This window comes from Physella acuta, unplaced genomic scaffold (assembly GCF_028476545.2).
Source record: "Physella acuta isolate Inbredline_101_S28 unplaced genomic scaffold, ASM2847654v3 ptg002805l, whole genome shotgun sequence".
NCBI lineage: Eukaryota > Metazoa > Mollusca > Gastropoda > Physidae > Physella > Physella acuta.
Window position 1 is genome coordinate 1 of NW_026734212.1, and position 18,009 is coordinate 18,009.

At 37.2% G+C, this 18,009-nt stretch overlaps 14 non-coding genes across 14 annotated transcripts; all 14 read left to right on the forward strand.

Annotated features, from left to right (window-relative positions):
• Positions 1-417: 417 nt before the first annotated feature.
• LOC131934325 (U2 spliceosomal RNA) lies at positions 418-610 on the forward strand. Its single transcript, XR_009385644.1, has one exon. It is a non-coding gene; the product is annotated as a U2 spliceosomal RNA (small nuclear RNA).
• A 1,098-nt stretch (positions 611-1,708) lies between these two features.
• On the forward strand, positions 1,709-1,901 carry LOC131934337 (U2 spliceosomal RNA). Its single transcript, XR_009385656.1, has one exon. It is a non-coding gene; the product is annotated as a U2 spliceosomal RNA (small nuclear RNA).
• Positions 1,902-3,004: 1,103 nt separating this feature from the next.
• On the forward strand, positions 3,005-3,197 carry LOC131934349 (U2 spliceosomal RNA). The gene has a single exon (XR_009385666.1). It is a non-coding gene; the product is annotated as a U2 spliceosomal RNA (small nuclear RNA).
• A 1,098-nt stretch (positions 3,198-4,295) lies between these two features.
• Positions 4,296-4,488, forward strand: LOC131934350 (U2 spliceosomal RNA). Its single transcript, XR_009385667.1, has one exon. It is a non-coding gene; the product is annotated as a U2 spliceosomal RNA (small nuclear RNA).
• A 1,098-nt stretch (positions 4,489-5,586) lies between these two features.
• Positions 5,587-5,779, forward strand: LOC131934351 (U2 spliceosomal RNA). The gene has a single exon (XR_009385668.1). It is a non-coding gene; the product is annotated as a U2 spliceosomal RNA (small nuclear RNA).
• A 1,098-nt stretch (positions 5,780-6,877) lies between these two features.
• LOC131934326 (U2 spliceosomal RNA) lies at positions 6,878-7,070 on the forward strand. The gene has a single exon (XR_009385646.1). It is a non-coding gene; the product is annotated as a U2 spliceosomal RNA (small nuclear RNA).
• Positions 7,071-8,171: 1,101 nt separating this feature from the next.
• LOC131934327 (U2 spliceosomal RNA) lies at positions 8,172-8,364 on the forward strand. The gene has a single exon (XR_009385647.1). It is a non-coding gene; the product is annotated as a U2 spliceosomal RNA (small nuclear RNA).
• A 1,098-nt stretch (positions 8,365-9,462) lies between these two features.
• LOC131934328 (U2 spliceosomal RNA) lies at positions 9,463-9,655 on the forward strand. The gene has a single exon (XR_009385648.1). It is a non-coding gene; the product is annotated as a U2 spliceosomal RNA (small nuclear RNA).
• A 1,099-nt stretch (positions 9,656-10,754) lies between these two features.
• LOC131934329 (U2 spliceosomal RNA) lies at positions 10,755-10,947 on the forward strand. Its single transcript, XR_009385649.1, has one exon. It is a non-coding gene; the product is annotated as a U2 spliceosomal RNA (small nuclear RNA).
• A 1,098-nt stretch (positions 10,948-12,045) lies between these two features.
• LOC131934330 (U2 spliceosomal RNA) lies at positions 12,046-12,238 on the forward strand. The gene has a single exon (XR_009385650.1). It is a non-coding gene; the product is annotated as a U2 spliceosomal RNA (small nuclear RNA).
• Positions 12,239-13,336: 1,098 nt separating this feature from the next.
• Positions 13,337-13,529, forward strand: LOC131934331 (U2 spliceosomal RNA). The gene has a single exon (XR_009385651.1). It is a non-coding gene; the product is annotated as a U2 spliceosomal RNA (small nuclear RNA).
• Positions 13,530-14,628: 1,099 nt separating this feature from the next.
• LOC131934333 (U2 spliceosomal RNA) lies at positions 14,629-14,821 on the forward strand. Its single transcript, XR_009385652.1, has one exon. It is a non-coding gene; the product is annotated as a U2 spliceosomal RNA (small nuclear RNA).
• A 1,099-nt stretch (positions 14,822-15,920) lies between these two features.
• Positions 15,921-16,113, forward strand: LOC131934334 (U2 spliceosomal RNA). The gene has a single exon (XR_009385653.1). It is a non-coding gene; the product is annotated as a U2 spliceosomal RNA (small nuclear RNA).
• A 1,100-nt stretch (positions 16,114-17,213) lies between these two features.
• On the forward strand, positions 17,214-17,406 carry LOC131934335 (U2 spliceosomal RNA). Its single transcript, XR_009385654.1, has one exon. It is a non-coding gene; the product is annotated as a U2 spliceosomal RNA (small nuclear RNA).
• Positions 17,407-18,009: the final 603 nt, after the last annotated feature.

An 18,009-nucleotide genomic window follows, 5' to 3' on the forward strand; every position in this document is an offset into this window, starting at 1 on the left:
AGTCTCTTCCTATACCTTTTTAACGTTGGCTTGTTCCACAGCGCTAGTCGCCTTGCGCCGCCCGCCAAAGACGTTAAAACAACAGGGCGTTGATCGATTCGATATACATCAAGGCGGCGCGGGCGTCAAGGGAAGCCACTATTACGACGTTAAGGTAAGGCGCTATATTTTTTTCCTTGTTTGAGTTTTAGAAATTCATAATGTTACTTGTTTCATTGATTTCGTTAACATTCGCCTTTCCGCTTTGGCAGATTGTAAAACGCCCACCGCCTAACGGCCGTACGTCGCATGGGCGGCGATTTCTGCAATAAGGAATATTTTCGGTGTGCGGAATCGGATGAATATTTACGGAATCATTTCAGAGGAGCGGATAGGAAATTTTCCGGAATATGAGGCGTCGGTAGTCCAGTGACCGTTATCGCTTCTCGGCCTTTTGGCTAAGATCAAAGTGTAGTATCTGTTCTTATCAGCTTAATATCTGATACGTGGCTCATTGAGTCACTACGATATTAAACTGATTTTTGGTACTCGGCGGGATGCCCGGGGCTTGCTCCGCTCTCGCCACGGGTCGGCCCGGTATTGCAGTTCTTCCGGGAATGGCCCATTCAATTTCAATAATGTACGATTGGTCTCTCTCTCTCAATAAAAACAGCTCACTGCTGGTCAGTCAGAGTGATATGGTATTTATTCTATACCAGTCACTGTTTGCTTAAAATGTTAATCGTTTGAGCTGACCAGCACATTTTTTCTTTATTTGACGGTTCTCAAACGAACGGCAGCCGGTATAAAAACAGATATTTTTTTTTATATTTAAAATTTCTCTCCGCTCCTCTCCTTCGTTGTTTACTAATCTAAATTATGTTTTAAAAATCATTTGTCATGGCCAGTATGTGTCAAAATATCACACTTCTGTCCACACAGGACCAGTATTAATTTCACTTTAATATAAAGAAAATAGAAATTTAAATGTAAATTTTTAAAAGTTATTTCAATTTAAAAAAACAAAAATTCATTTTTATTTTTAAACTGACGTACATTGTTACGTACATTGTTTAATGTATTCTTTCCTTCAACGATTTGCATATATCTTGATCCTAATTGATTTCAAAATGTTAAATGAAACATTACAATCAGCAGAATATTAATAACAATGATCCGTTTAAGAAAAAAAAATATAAATAAAAAAAAAAAAAAAAAAAAATCTAAATTTACAAATTTAAATTTTGTGGTTTTGTTCCGCATCTTTTCTCCTGCCGACCTCACGTCACCTTTTTGTATTCTTTTTCTTTCTCAGTCTCTTCCTATACCTTTTTAACGTTGGCTTGTTCCACAGCGCTAGTCGCCTTGCGCCGCCCGCCAAAGACGTAAAACAACAGGGCGTTGATCGATTCGATATACATCAAGGCGGCGCGGGCGTCAAGGGAAGCCACTATTACGACGTTAAGGTAAGGCGCTATATTTTTTTCCTTGTTTGAGTTTTAGAAATTCATAATGTTACTTGTTTCATTGATTTCGTTAACATTCGCCTTTCCGCTTTGGCAGATTGTAAAACGCCCACCGCCTAACGGCCGTACGTCGCATGGGCGGCGATTTCTGCAATAAGGAATATTTTCGGTGTGCGGAATCGGATGAATATTTACGGAATCATTTCAGAGGAGCGGATAGGAAATTTTCCGGAATATGAGGCGTCGGTAGTCCAGTGACCGTTATCGCTTCTCGGCCTTTTGGCTAAGATCAAAGTGTAGTATCTGTTCTTATCAGCTTAATATCTGATACGTGGCTCATTGAGTCACTACGATATTAAACTGATTTTTGGTACTCGGCGGGATGCCCGGGGCTTGCTCCGCTCTCGCCACGGGTCGGCCCGGTATTGCAGTTCTTCCGGGAATGGCCCATTCAATTTCAATAATGTACGATTGGTCTCTCTCTCTCAATAAAAACAGCTCACTGCTGGTCAGTCAGAGTGATATGGTATTTATTCTATACCAGTCACTGTTTGCTTAAAATGTTAATCGTTTGAGCTGACCAGCACATTTTTTTCTTTATTTGACGGTTCTCAAACGAACGGCAGCCGGTATAAAAACAGATATTTTTTTTTTATATTTAAAATTTCTCTCCGCTCCTCTCCTTCGTTGTTTACTAATCTAAATTATGTTTTAAAAATCATTTGTCATGGCCAGTATGTGTCAAAATATCACACTTCTGTCCACACAGGACCAGTATTAATTTCACTTTAATATAAAGAAAATAGAAATTTAAATGTAAATTTTTAAAAGTTATTTCAATTTAAAAAAAACAAAAATTCATTTTTATTTTTAAACTGACGTACATTGTTACGTACATTGTTTAATGTATTCTTTCCTTCAACGATTTGCATATATCTTGATCCTAATTGATTTCAAAATGTTAAATGAAACATTACAATCAGCAGAATATTAATAACAATGATCCGTTTAAGAAAAAAAAATATAAATAAAAAAAAAAAAAAAAAAAAAATCTAAATTTACAAATTTAAATTTTGTGGTTTTGTTCCGCATCTTTTTCTCCTGCCGACCTCACGTCACCTTTTTGTATTCTTTTTCTTTCTCAGTCTCTTCCTATACCTTTTTAACGTTGGCTTGTTCCACAGCGCTAGTCGCCTTGCGCCGCCCGCCAAAGACGTAAAACAACAGGGCGTTGATCGATTCGATATACATCAAGGCGGCGCGGGCGTCAAGGGAAGCCACTATTACGACGTTAAGGTAAGGCGCTATATTTTTTTCCTTGTTTGAGTTTTAGAAATTCATAATGTTACTTGTTTCATTGATTTCGTTAACATTCGCCTTTCCGCTTTGGCAGATTGTAAAACGCCCACCGCCTAACGGCCGTACGTCGCATGGGCGGCGATTTCTGCAATAAGGAATATTTTCGGTGTGCGGAATCGGATGAATATTTACGGAATCATTTCAGAGGAGCGGATAGGAAATTTTCCGGAATATGAGGCGTCGGTAGTCCAGTGACCGTTATCGCTTCTCGGCCTTTTGGCTAAGATCAAAGTGTAGTATCTGTTCTTATCAGCTTAATATCTGATACGTGGCTCATTGAGTCACTACGATATTAAACTGATTTTTGGTACTCGGCGGGATGCCCGGGGCTTGCTCCGCTCTCGCCACGGGTCGGCCCGGTATTGCAGTTCTTCCGGGAATGGCCCATTCAATTTCAATAATGTACGATTGGTCTCTCTCTCTCAATAAAAACAGCTCACTGCTGGTCAGTCAGAGTGATATGGTATTTATTCTATACCAGTCACTGTTTGCTTAAAATGTTAATCGTTTGAGCTGACCAGCACATTTTTTCTTTATTTGACGGTTCTCAAACGAACGGCAGCCGGTATAAAAACAGATATTTTTTTTTATATTTAAAATTTCTCTCCGCTCCTCTCCTTCGTTGTTTACTAATCTAAATTATGTTTTAAAAATCATTTGTCATGGCCAGTATGTGTCAAAATATCACACTTCTGTCCACACAGGACCAGTATTAATTTCACTTTAATATAAAGAAAATAGAAATTTAAATGTAAATTTTTAAAAGTTATTTCAATTTAAAAAAACAAAAATTCATTTTTATTTTTAAACTGACGTACATTGTTACGTACATTGTTTAATGTATTCTTTCCTTCAACGATTTGCATATATCTTGATCCTAATTGATTTCAAAATGTTAAATGAAACATTACAATCAGCAGAATATTAATAACAATGATCCGTTTAAGAAAAAAAAATATAAATAAAAAAAAAAAAAAAAAAAAATCTAAATTTACAAATTTAAATTTTGTGGTTTTGTTCCGCATCTTTTCTCCTGCCGACCTCACGTCACCTTTTTGTATTCTTTTTCTTTCTCAGTCTCTTCCTATACCTTTTTAACGTTGGCTTGTTCCACAGCGCTAGTCGCCTTGCGCCGCCCGCCAAAGACGTAAAACAACAGGGCGTTGATCGATTCGATATACATCAAGGCGGCGCGGGCGTCAAGGGAAGCCACTATTACGACGTTAAGGTAAGGCGCTATATTTTTTTCCTTGTTTGAGTTTTAGAAATTCATAATGTTACTTGTTTCATTGATTTCGTTAACATTCGCCTTTCCGCTTTGGCAGATTGTAAAACGCCCACCGCCTAACGGCCGTACGTCGCATGGGCGGCGATTTCTGCAATAAGGAATATTTTCGGTGTGCGGAATCGGATGAATATTTACGGAATCATTTCAGAGGAGCGGATAGGAAATTTTCCGGAATATGAGGCGTCGGTAGTCCAGTGACCGTTATCGCTTCTCGGCCTTTTGGCTAAGATCAAAGTGTAGTATCTGTTCTTATCAGCTTAATATCTGATACGTGGCTCATTGAGTCACTACGATATTAAACTGATTTTTGGTACTCGGCGGGATGCCCGGGGCTTGCTCCGCTCTCGCCACGGGTCGGCCCGGTATTGCAGTTCTTCCGGGAATGGCCCATTCAATTTCAATAATGTACGATTGGTCTCTCTCTCTCAATAAAAACAGCTCACTGCTGGTCAGTCAGAGTGATATGGTATTTATTCTATACCAGTCACTGTTTGCTTAAAATGTTAATCGTTTGAGCTGACCAGCACATTTTTTCTTTATTTGACGGTTCTCAAACGAACGGCAGCCGGTATAAAAACAGATATTTTTTTTTATATTTAAAATTTCTCTCCGCTCCTCTCCTTCGTTGTTTACTAATCTAAATTATGTTTTAAAAATCATTTGTCATGGCCAGTATGTGTCAAAATATCACACTTCTGTCCACACAGGACCAGTATTAATTTCACTTTAATATAAAGAAAATAGAAATTAAATGTAAATTTTTAAAAGTTATTTCAATTTAAAAAAACAAAAATTCATTTTTATTTTTAAACTGACGTACATTGTTACGTACATTGTTTAATGTATTCTTTCCTTCAACGATTTGCATATATCTTGATCCTAATTGATTTCAAAATGTTAAATGAAACATTACAATCAGCAGAATATTAATAACAATGATCCGTTTAAGAAAAAAAAATATAAATAAAAAAAAAAAAAAAAAAAAAATCTAAATTTACAAATTTAAATTTTGTGGTTTTGTTCCGCATCTTTTCTCCTGCCGACCTCACGTCACCTTTTTGTATTCTTTTTCTTTCTCAGTCTCTTCCTATACCTTTTTAACGTTGGCTTGTTCCACAGCGCTAGTCGCCTTGCGCCGCCCGCCAAAGACGTAAAACAACAGGGCGTTGATCGATTCGATATACATCAAGGCGGCGCGGGCGTCAAGGGAAGCCACTATTACGACGTTAAGGTAAGGCGCTATATTTTTTTCCTTGTTTGAGTTTTAGAAATTCATAATGTTACTTGTTTCATTGATTTCGTTAACATTCGCCTTTCCGCTTTGGCAGATTGTAAAACGCCCACCGCCTAACGGCCGTACGTCGCATGGGCGGCGATTTCTGCAATAAGGAATATTTTCGGTGTGCGGAATCGGATGAATATTTACGGAATCATTTCAGAGGAGCGGATAGGAAATTTTCCGGAATATGAGGCGTCGGTAGTCCAGTGACCGTTATCGCTTCTCGGCCTTTTGGCTAAGATCAAAGTGTAGTATCTGTTCTTATCAGCTTAATATCTGATACGTGGCTCATTGAGTCACTACGATATTAAACTGATTTTTGGTACTCGGCGGGATGCCCGGGGCTTGCTCCGCTCTCGCCACGGGTCGGCCCGGTATTGCAGTTCTTCCGGGAATGGCCCATTCAATTTCAATAATGTACGATTGGTCTCTCTCTCTCAATAAAAACAGCTCACTGCTGGTCAGTCAGAGTGATATGGTATTTATTCTATACCAGTCACTGTTTGCTTAAAATGTTAATCGTTTGAGCTGACCAGCACATTTTTTCTTTATTTGACGGTTCTCAAACGAACGGCAGCCGGTATAAAAACAGATATTTTTTTTTATATTTAAAATTTCTCTCCGCTCCTCTCCTTCGTTGTTTACTAATCTAAATTATGTTTTAAAAATCATTTGTCATGGCCAGTATGTGTCAAAATATCACACTTCTGTCCACACAGGACCAGTATTAATTTCACTTTAATATAAAGAAAATAGAAATTTAAATGTAAATTTTTAAAAGTTATTTCAATTTAAAAAAACAAAAATTCATTTTTATTTTTAAACTGACGTACATTGTTACGTACATTGTTTAATGTATTCTTTCCTTCAACGATTTGCATATATCTTGATCCTAATTGATTTCAAAATGTTAAATGAAACATTACAATCAGCAGAATATTAATAACAATGATCCGTTTAAGAAAAAAAAATATAAATAAAAAAAAAAAAAAAAAAAAATCTAAATTTACAAATTTAAATTTTGTGGTTTTGTTCCGCATCTTTTCTCCTGCCGACCTCACGTCACCTTTTTGTATTCTTTTTCTTTCTCAGTCTCTTCCTATACCTTTTTAACGTTGGCTTGTTCCACAGCGCTAGTCGCCTTGCGCCGCCCGCCAAAGACGTAAAACAACAGGGCGTTGATCGATTCGATATACATCAAGGCGGCGCGGGCGTCAAGGGAAGCCACTATTACGACGTTAAGGTAAGGCGCTATATTTTTTTCCTTGTTTGAGTTTTAGAAATTCATAATGTTACTTGTTTCATTGATTTCGTTAACATTCGCCTTTCCGCTTTGGCAGATTGTAAAACGCCCACCGCCTAACGGCCGTACGTCGCATGGGCGGCGATTTCTGCAATAAGGAATATTTTCGGTGTGCGGAATCGGATGAATATTTACGGAATCATTTCAGAGGAGCGGATAGGAAATTTTCCGGAATATGAGGCGTCGGTAGTCCAGTGACCGTTATCGCTTCTCGGCCTTTTGGCTAAGATCAAAGTGTAGTATCTGTTCTTATCAGCTTAATATCTGATACGTGGCTCATTGAGTCACTACGATATTAAACTGATTTTTGGTACTCGGCGGGATGCCCGGGGCTTGCTCCGCTCTCGCCACGGGTCGGCCCGGTATTGCAGTTCTTCCGGGAATGGCCCATTCAATTTCAATAATGTACGATTGGTCTCTCTCTCTCAATAAAAACAGCTCACTGCTGGTCAGTCAGAGTGATATGGTATTTATTCTATACCAGTCACTGTTTGCTTAAAATGTTAATCGTTTGAGCTGACCAGCACATTTTTTCTTTATTTGACGGTTCTCAAACGAACGGCAGCCGGTATAAAAACAGATATTTTTTTTTATATTTAAAATTTCTCTCCGCTCCTCTCCTTCGTTGTTTACTAATCTAAATTATGTTTTAAAAATCATTTGTCATGGCCAGTATGTGTCAAAATATCACACTTCTGTCCACACAGGACCAGTATTAATTTCACTTTAATATAAAGAAAATAGAAATTTAAATGTAAATTTTTAAAAGTTATTTCAATTTAAAAAAACAAAAATTCATTTTTATTTTTAAACTGACGTACATTGTTACGTACATTGTTTAATGTATTCTTTCCTTCAACGATTTGCATATATCTTGATCCTAATTGATTTCAAAATGTTAAATGAAACATTACAATCAGCAGAATATTAATAACAATGATCCGTTTAAGAAAAAAAAATATAAATAAAAAAAAAAAAAAAAAAAAAATCTAAATTTACAAATTTAAATTTTGTGGTTTTGTTCCGCATCTTTTCTCCTGCCGACCTCACGTCACCTTTTTGTATTCTTTTTCTTTCTCAGTCTCTTCCTATACCTTTTTAACGTTGGCTTGTTCCACAGCGCTAGTCGCCTTGCGCCGCCCGCCAAAGACGTAAAACAACAGGGCGTTGATCGATTCGATATACATCAAGGCGGCGCGGGCGTCAAGGGAAGCCACTATTACGACGTTAAGGTAAGGCGCTATATATTTTTTTCCTTGTTTGAGTTTTAGAAATTCATAATGTTACTTGTTTCATTGATTTCGTTAACATTCGCCTTTCCGCTTTGGCAGATTGTAAAACGCCCACCGCCTAACGGCCGTACGTCGCATGGGCGGCGATTTCTGCAATAAGGAATATTTTCGGTGTGCGGAATCGGATGAATATTTACGGAATCATTTCAGAGGAGCGGATAGGAAATTTTCCGGAATATGAGGCGTCGGTAGTCCAGTGACCGTTATCGCTTCTCGGCCTTTTGGCTAAGATCAAAGTGTAGTATCTGTTCTTATCAGCTTAATATCTGATACGTGGCTCATTGAGTCACTACGATATTAAACTGATTTTTGGTACTCGGCGGGATGCCCGGGGCTTGCTCCGCTCTCGCCACGGGTCGGCCCGGTATTGCAGTTCTTCCGGGAATGGCCCATTCAATTTCAATAATGTACGATTGGTCTCTCTCTCTCAATAAAAACAGCTCACTGCTGGTCAGTCAGAGTGATATGGTATTTATTCTATACCAGTCACTGTTTGCTTAAAATGTTAATCGTTTGAGCTGACCAGCACATTTTTTCTTTATTTGACGGTTCTCAAACGAACGGCAGCCGGTATAAAAACAGATATTTTTTTTTATATTTAAAATTTCTCTCCGCTCCTCTCCTTCGTTGTTTACTAATCTAAATTATGTTTTAAAAATCATTTGTCATGGCCAGTATGTGTCAAAATATCACACTTCTGTCCACACAGGACCAGTATTAATTTCACTTTAATATAAAGAAAATAGAAATTTAAATGTAAATTTTTAAAAGTTATTTCAATTTAAAAAAACAAAAATTCATTTTTATTTTTAAACTGACGTACATTGTTACGTACATTGTTTAATGTATTCTTTCCTTCAACGATTTGCATATATCTTGATCCTAATTGATTTCAAAATGTTAAATGAAACATTACAATCAGCAGAATATTAATAACAATGATCCGTTTAAGAAAAAAAAATATAAATAAAAAAAAAAAAAAAAAAAAATCTAAATTTACAAATTTAAATTTTGTGGTTTTGTTCCGCATCTTTTCTCCTGCCGACCTCACGTCACCTTTTTGTATTCTTTTTCTTTCTCAGTCTCTTCCTATACCTTTTTAACGTTGGCTTGTTCCACAGCGCTAGTCGCCTTGCGCCGCCCGCCAAAGACGTAAAACAACAGGGCGTTGATCGATTCGATATACATCAAGGCGGCGCGGGCGTCAAGGGAAGCCACTATTACGACGTTAAGGTAAGGCGCTATATTTTTTTCCTTGTTTGAGTTTTAGAAATTCATAATGTTACTTGTTTCATTGATTTCGTTAACATTCGCCTTTCCGCTTTGGCAGATTGTAAAACGCCCACCGCCTAACGGCCGTACGTCGCATGGGCGGCGATTTCTGCAATAAGGAATATTTTCGGTGTGCGGAATCGGATGAATATTTACGGAATCATTTCAGAGGAGCGGATAGGAAATTTTCCGGAATATGAGGCGTCGGTAGTCCAGTGACCGTTATCGCTTCTCGGCCTTTTGGCTAAGATCAAAGTGTAGTATCTGTTCTTATCAGCTTAATATCTGATACGTGGCTCATTGAGTCACTACGATATTAAACTGATTTTTGGTACTCGGCGGGATGCCCGGGGCTTGCTCCGCTCTCGCCACGGGTCGGCCCGGTATTGCAGTTCTTCCGGGAATGGCCCATTCAATTTCAATAATGTACGATTGGTCTCTCTCTCTCAATAAAAACAGCTCACTGCTGGTCAGTCAGAGTGATATGGTATTTATTCTATACCAGTCACTGTTTGCTTAAAATGTTAATCGTTTGAGCTGACCAGCACATTTTTTCTTTATTTGACGGTTCTCAAACGAACGGCAGCCGGTATAAAAACAGATATTTTTTTTTATATTTAAAATTTCTCTCCGCTCCTCTCCTTCGTTGTTTACTAATCTAAATTATGTTTTAAAAATCATTTGTCATGGCCAGTATGTGTCAAAATATCACACTTCTGTCCACACAGGACCAGTATTAATTTCACTTTAATATAAAGAAAATAGAAATTTAAATGTAAATTTTTAAAAGTTATTTCAATTTAAAAAAACAAAAATTCATTTTTATTTTTAAACTGACGTACATTGTTACGTACATTGTTTAATGTATTCTTTCCTTCAACGATTTGCATATATCTTGATCCTAATTGATTTCAAAATGTTAAATGAAACATTACAATCAGCAGAATATTAATAACAATGATCCGTTTAAGAAAAAAAAATATAAATAAAAAAAAAAAAAAAAAAAAAATCTAAATTTACAAATTTAAATTTTGTGGTTTTGTTCCGCATCTTTTCTCCTGCCGACCTCACGTCACCTTTTTGTATTCTTTTTCTTTCTCAGTCTCTTCCTATACCTTTTTAACGTTGGCTTGTTCCACAGCGCTAGTCGCCTTGCGCCGCCCGCCAAAGACGTAAAACAACAGGGCGTTGATCGATTCGATATACATCAAGGCGGCGCGGGCGTCAAGGGAAGCCACTATTACGACGTTAAGGTAAGGCGCTATATTTTTTTCCTTGTTTGAGTTTTAGAAATTCATAATGTTACTTGTTTCATTGATTTCGTTAACATTCGCCTTTCCGCTTTGGCAGATTGTAAAACGCCCACCGCCTAACGGCCGTACGTCGCATGGGCGGCGATTTCTGCAATAAGGAATATTTTCGGTGTGCGGAATCGGATGAATATTTACGGAATCATTTCAGAGGAGCGGATAGGAAATTTTCCGGAATATGAGGCGTCGGTAGTCCAGTGACCGTTATCGCTTCTCGGCCTTTTGGCTAAGATCAAAGTGTAGTATCTGTTCTTATCAGCTTAATATCTGATACGTGGCTCATTGAGTCACTACGATATTAAACTGATTTTTGGTACTCGGCGGGATGCCCGGGGCTTGCTCCGCTCTCGCCACGGGTCGGCCCGGTATTGCAGTTCTTCCGGGAATGGCCCATTCAATTTCAATAATGTACGATTGGTCTCTCTCTCTCAATAAAAACAGCTCACTGCTGGTCAGTCAGAGTGATATGGTATTTATTCTATACCAGTCACTGTTTGCTTAAAATGTTAATCGTTTGAGCTGACCAGCACATTTTTTCTTTATTTGACGGTTCTCAAACGAACGGCAGCCGGTATAAAAACAGATATTTTTTTTTATATTTAAAATTTCTCTCCGCTCCTCTCCTTCGTTGTTTACTAATCTAAATTATGTTTTAAAAATCATTTGTCATGGCCAGTATGTGTCAAAATATCACACTTCTGTCCACACAGGACCAGTATTAATTTCACTTTAATATAAAGAAAATAGAAATTTAAATGTAAATTTTTAAAAGTTATTTCAATTTAAAAAAACAAAAATTCATTTTTATTTTTAAACTGACGTACATTGTTACGTACATTGTTTAATGTATTCTTTCCTTCAACGATTTGCATATATCTTGATCCTAATTGATTTCAAAATGTTAAATGAAACATTACAATCAGCAGAATATTAATAACAATGATCCGTTTAAGAAAAAAAAATATAAATAAAAAAAAAAAAAAAAAAAAATCTAAATTTACAAATTTAAATTTTGTGGTTTTGTTCCGCATCTTTTCTCCTGCCGACCTCACGTCACCTTTTTGTATTCTTTTTCTTTCTCAGTCTCTTCCTATACCTTTTTAACGTTGGCTTGTTCCACAGCGCTAGTCGCCTTGCGCCGCCCGCCAAAGACGTAAAACAACAGGGCGTTGATCGATTCGATATACATCAAGGCGGCGCGGGCGTCAAGGGAAGCCACTATTACGACGTTAAGGTAAGGCGCTATATTTTTTTCCTTGTTTGAGTTTTAGAAATTCATAATGTTACTTGTTTCATTGATTTCGTTAACATTCGCCTTTCCGCTTTGGCAGATTGTAAAACGCCCACCGCCTAACGGCCGTACGTCGCATGGGCGGCGATTTCTGCAATAAGGAATATTTTCGGTGTGCGGAATCGGATGAATATTTACGGAATCATTTCAGAGGAGCGGATAGGAAATTTTCCGGAATATGAGGCGTCGGTAGTCCAGTGACCGTTATCGCTTCTCGGCCTTTTGGCTAAGATCAAAGTGTAGTATCTGTTCTTATCAGCTTAATATCTGATACGTGGCTCATTGAGTCACTACGATATTAAACTGATTTTTGGTACTCGGCGGGATGCCCGGGGCTTGCTCCGCTCTCGCCACGGGTCGGCCCGGTATTGCAGTTCTTCCGGGAATGGCCCATTCAATTTCAATAATGTACGATTGGTCTCTCTCTCTCAATAAAAACAGCTCACTGCTGGTCAGTCAGAGTGATATGGTATTTATTCTATACCAGTCACTGTTTGCTTAAAATGTTAATCGTTTGAGCTGACCAGCACATTTTTTCTTTATTTGACGGTTCTCAAACGAACGGCAGCCGGTATAAAAACAGATATTTTTTTTTATATTTAAAATTTCTCTCCGCTCCTCTCCTTCGTTGTTTACTAATCTAAATTATGTTTTAAAAATCATTTGTCATGGCCAGTATGTGTCAAAATATCACACTTCTGTCCACACAGGACCAGTATTAATTTCACTTTAATATAAAGAAAATAGAAATTTAAATGTAAATTTTTAAAAGTTATTTCAATTTAAAAAAACAAAAATTCATTTTTATTTTTAAACTGACGTACATTGTTACGTACATTGTTTAATGTATTCTTTCCTTCAACGATTTGCATATATCTTGATCCTAATTGATTTCAAAATGTTAAATGAAACATTACAATCAGCAGAATATTAATAACAATGATCCGTTTAAGAAAAAAAAATATAAATAAAAAAAAAAAAAAAAAAAAATCTAAATTTACAAATTTAAATTTTGTGGTTTTGTTCCGCATCTTTTCTCCTGCCGACCTCACGTCACCTTTTTGTATTCTTTTTCTTTCTCAGTCTCTTCCTATACCTTTTTAACGTTGGCTTGTTCCACAGCGCTAGTCGCCTTGCGCCGCCCGCCAAAGACGTAAAACAACAGGGCGTTGATCGATTCGATATACATCAAGGCGGCGCGGGCGTCAAGGGAAGCCACTATTACGACGTTAAGGTAAGGCGCTATATTTTTTTCCTTGTTTGAGTTTTAGAAATTCATAATGTTACTTGTTTCATTGATTTCGTTAACATTCGCCTTTCCGCTTTGGCAGATTGTAAAACGCCCACCGCCTAACGGCCGTACGTCGCATGGGCGGCGATTTCTGCAATAAGGAATATTTTCGGTGTGCGGAATCGGATGAATATTTACGGAATCATTTCAGAGGAGCGGATAGGAAATTTTCCGGAATATGAGGCGTCGGTAGTCCAGTGACCGTTATCGCTTCTCGGCCTTTTGGCTAAGATCAAAGTGTAGTATCTGTTCTTATCAGCTTAATATCTGATACGTGGCTCATTGAGTCACTACGATATTAAACTGATTTTTGGTACTCGGCGGGATGCCCGGGGCTTGCTCCGCTCTCGCCACGGGTCGGCCCGGTATTGCAGTTCTTCCGGGAATGGCCCATTCAATTTCAATAATGTACGATTGGTCTCTCTCTCTCAATAAAAACAGCTCACTGCTGGTCAGTCAGAGTGATATGGTATTTATTCTATACCAGTCACTGTTTGCTTAAAATGTTAATCGTTTGAGCTGACCAGCACATTTTTTCTTTATTTGACGGTTCTCAAACGAACGGCAGCCGGTATAAAAACAGATATTTTTTTTTATATTTAAAATTTCTCTCCGCTCCTCTCCTTCGTTGTTTACTAATCTAAATTATGTTTTAAAAATCATTTGTCATGGCCAGTATGTGTCAAAATATCACACTTCTGTCCACACAGGACCAGTATTAATTTCACTTTAATATAAAGAAAATAGAAATTTAAATGTAAATTTTTAAAAGTTATTTCAATTTAAAAAAACAAAAATTCATTTTTATTTTTAAACTGACGTACATTGTTACGTACATTGTTTAATGTATTCTTTCCTTCAACGATTTGCATATATCTTGATCCTAATTGATTTCAAAATGTTAAATGAAACATTACAATCAGCAGAATATTAATAACAATGATCCGTTTAAGAAAAAAAAATATAAATAAAAAAAAAAAAAAAAAAAAAATCTAAATTTACAAATTTAAATTTTGTGGTTTTGTTCCGCATCTTTTCTCCTGCCGACCTCACGTCACCTTTTTGTATTCTTTTTCTTTCTCAGTCTCTTCCTATACCTTTTTAACGTTGGCTTGTTCCACAGCGCTAGTCGCCTTGCGCCGCCCGCCAAAGACGTAAAACAACAGGGCGTTGATCGATTCGATATACATCAAGGCGGCGCGGGCGTCAAGGGAAGCCACTATTACGACGTTAAGGTAAGGCGCTATATTTTTTTCCTTGTTTGAGTTTTAGAAATTCATAATGTTACTTGTTTCATTGATTTCGTTAACATTCGCCTTTCCGCTTTGGCAGATTGTAAAACGCCCACCGCCTAACGGCCGTACGTCGCATGGGCGGCGATTTCTGCAATAAGGAATATTTTCGGTGTGCGGAATCGGATGAATATTTACGGAATCATTTCAGAGGAGCGGATAGGAAATTTTCCGGAATATGAGGCGTCGGTAGTCCAGTGACCGTTATCGCTTCTCGGCCTTTTGGCTAAGATCAAAGTGTAGTATCTGTTCTTATCAGCTTAATATCTGATACGTGGCTCATTGAGTCACTACGATATTAAACTGATTTTTGGTACTCGGCGGGATGCCCGGGGCTTGCTCCGCTCTCGCCACGGGTCGGCCCGGTATTGCAGTTCTTCCGGGAATGGCCCATTCAATTTCAATAATGTACGATTGGTCTCTCTCTCTCAATAAAAACAGCTCACTGCTGGTCAGTCAGAGTGATATGGTATTTATTCTATACCAGTCACTGTTTGCTTAAAATGTTAATCGTTTGAGCTGACCAGCACATTTTTTCTTTATTTGACGGTTCTCAAACGAACGGCAGCCGGTATAAAAACAGATATTTTTTTTTATATTTAAAATTTCTCTCCGCTCCTCTCCTTCGTTGTTTACTAATCTAAATTATGTTTTAAAAATCATTTGTCATGGCCAGTATGTGTCAAAATATCACACTTCTGTCCACACAGGACCAGTATTAATTTCACTTTAATATAAAGAAAATAGAAATTTAAATGTAAATTTTTAAAAGTTATTTCAATTTAAAAAAACAAAAATTCATTTTTATTTTTAAACTGACGTACATTGTTACGTACATTGTTTAATGTATTCTTTCCTTCAACGATTTGCATATATCTTGATCCTAATTGATTTCAAAATGTTAAATGAAACATTACAATCAGCAGAATATTAATAACAATGATCCGTTTAAGAAAAAAAAATATAAATAAAAAAAAAAAAAAAAAAAAATCTAAATTTACAAATTTAAATTTTGTGGTTTTGTTCCGCATCTTTTCTCCTGCCGACCTCACGTCACCTTTTTGTATTCTTTTTCTTTCTCAGTCTCTTCCTATACCTTTTTAACGTTGGCTTGTTCCACAGCGCTAGTCGCCTTGCGCCGCCCGCCAAAGACGTAAAACAACAGGGCGTTGATCGATTCGATATACATCAAGGCGGCGCGGGCGTCAAGGGAAGCCACTATTACGACGTTAAGGTAAGGCGCTATATTTTTTTCCTTGTTTGAGTTTTAGAAATTCATAATGTTACTTGTTTCATTGATTTCGTTAACATTCGCCTTTCCGCTTTGGCAGATTGTAAAACGCCCACCGCCTAACGGCCGTACGTCGCATGGGCGGCGATTTCTGCAATAAGGAATATTTTCGGTGTGCGGAATCGGATGAATATTTACGGAATCATTTCAGAGGAGCGGATAGGAAATTTTCCGGAATATGAGGGCGTCGGTAGTCCAGTGACCGTTATCGCTTCTCGGCCTTTTGGCTAAGATCAAAGTGTAGTATCTGTTCTTATCAGCTTAATATCTGATACGTGGCTCATTGAGTCACTACGATATTAAACTGATTTTTGGTACTCGGCGGGATGCCCGGGGCTTGCTCCGCTCTCGCCACGGGTCGGCCCGGTATTGCAGTTCTTCCGGGAATGGCCCATTCAATTTCAATAATGTACGATTGGTCTCTCTCTCTCAATAAAAACAGCTCACTGCTGGTCAGTCAGAGTGATATGGTATTTATTCTATACCAGTCACTGTTTGCTTAAAATGTTAATCGTTTGAGCTGACCAGCACATTTTTTCTTTATTTGACGGTTCTCAAACGAACGGCAGCCGGTATAAAAACAGATATTTTTTTTTATATTTAAAATTTCTCTCCGCTCCTCTCCTTCGTTGTTTACTAATCTAAATTATGTTTTAAAAATCATTTGTCATGGCCAGTATGTGTCAAAATATCACACTTCTGTCCACACAGGACCAGTATTAATTTCACTTTAATATAAAGAAAATAGAAATTTAAATGTAAATTTTTAAAAGTTATTTCAATTTAAAAAAACAAAAATTCATTTTTATTTTTAAACTGACGTACATTGTTACGTACATTGTTTAATGTATTCTTTCCTTCAACGATTTGCATATATCTTGATCCTAATTGATTTCAAAATGTTAAATGAAACATTACAATCAGCAGAATATTAATAACAATGATCCGTTTAAGAAAAAAAAATCATAAATAAAAAAAAAAAAAAAAAAAAATCTAAATTTACAAATTTAAATTTTGTGGTTTTGTTCCGCATCTTTTCTCCTGCCGACCTCACGTCACCTTTTTGTATTCTTTTTCTTTCTCAGTCTCTTCCTATACCTTTTTAACGTTGGCTTGTTCCACAGCGCTAGTCGCCTTGCGCCGCCCGCCAAAGACGTAAAACAACAGGGCGTTGATCGATTCGATATACATCAAGGCGGCGCGGGCGTCAAGGGAAGCCACTATTACGACGTTAAGGTAAGGCGCTATATTTTTTTTCCTTGTTTGAGTTTTAGAAATTCATAATGTTACTTGTTTCATTGATTTCGTTAACATTCGCCTTTCCGCTTTGGCAGATTGTAAAACGCCCACCGCCTAACGGCCGTACGTCGCATGGGCGGCGATTTCTGCAATAAGGAATATTTTCGGTGTGCGGAATCGGATGAATATTTACGGAATCATTTCAGAGGAGCGGATAGGAAATTTTCCGGAATATGAGGCGTCGGTAGTCCAGTGACCGTTATCGCTTCTCGGCCTTTTGGCTAAGATCAAAGTGTAGTATCTGTTCTTATCAGCTTAATATCTGATACGTGGCTCATTGAGTCACTACGATATTAAACTGATTTTTGGTACTCGGCGGGATGCCCGGGGCTTGCTCCGCTCTCGCCACGGGTCGGCCCGGTATTGCAGTTCTTCCGGGAATGGCCCATTCAATTTCAATAATGTACGATTGGTCTCTCTCTCTCAATAAAAACAGCTCACTGCTGGTCAGTCAGAGTGATATGGTATTTATTCTATACCAGTCACTGTTTGCTTAAAATGTTAATCGTTTGAGCTGACCAGCACATTTTTTCTTTATTTGACGGTTCTCAAACGAACGGCAGCCGGTATAAAAACAGATATTTTTTTTTATATTTAAAATTTCTCTCCGCTCCTCTCCTTCGTTGTTTACTAATCTAAATTATGTTTTAAAAATCATTTGTCATGGCCAGTATGTGTCAAAATATCACACTTCTGTCCACACAGGACCAGTATTAATTTCACTTTAATATAAAGAAAATAGAAATTTAAATGTAAATTTTTAAAAGTTATTTCAATTTAAAAAAACAAAAATTCATTTTTATTTTTAAACTGACGTACATTGTTACGTACATTGTTTAATGTATTCTTTCCTTCAACGATTTGCATATATCTTGATCCTAATTGATTTCAAAATGTTAAATGAAACATTACAATCAGCAGAATATTAATAACAATGATCCGTTTAAGAAAAAAAAATATAAATAAAAAAAAAAAAAAAAAAAAAATCTAAATTTAC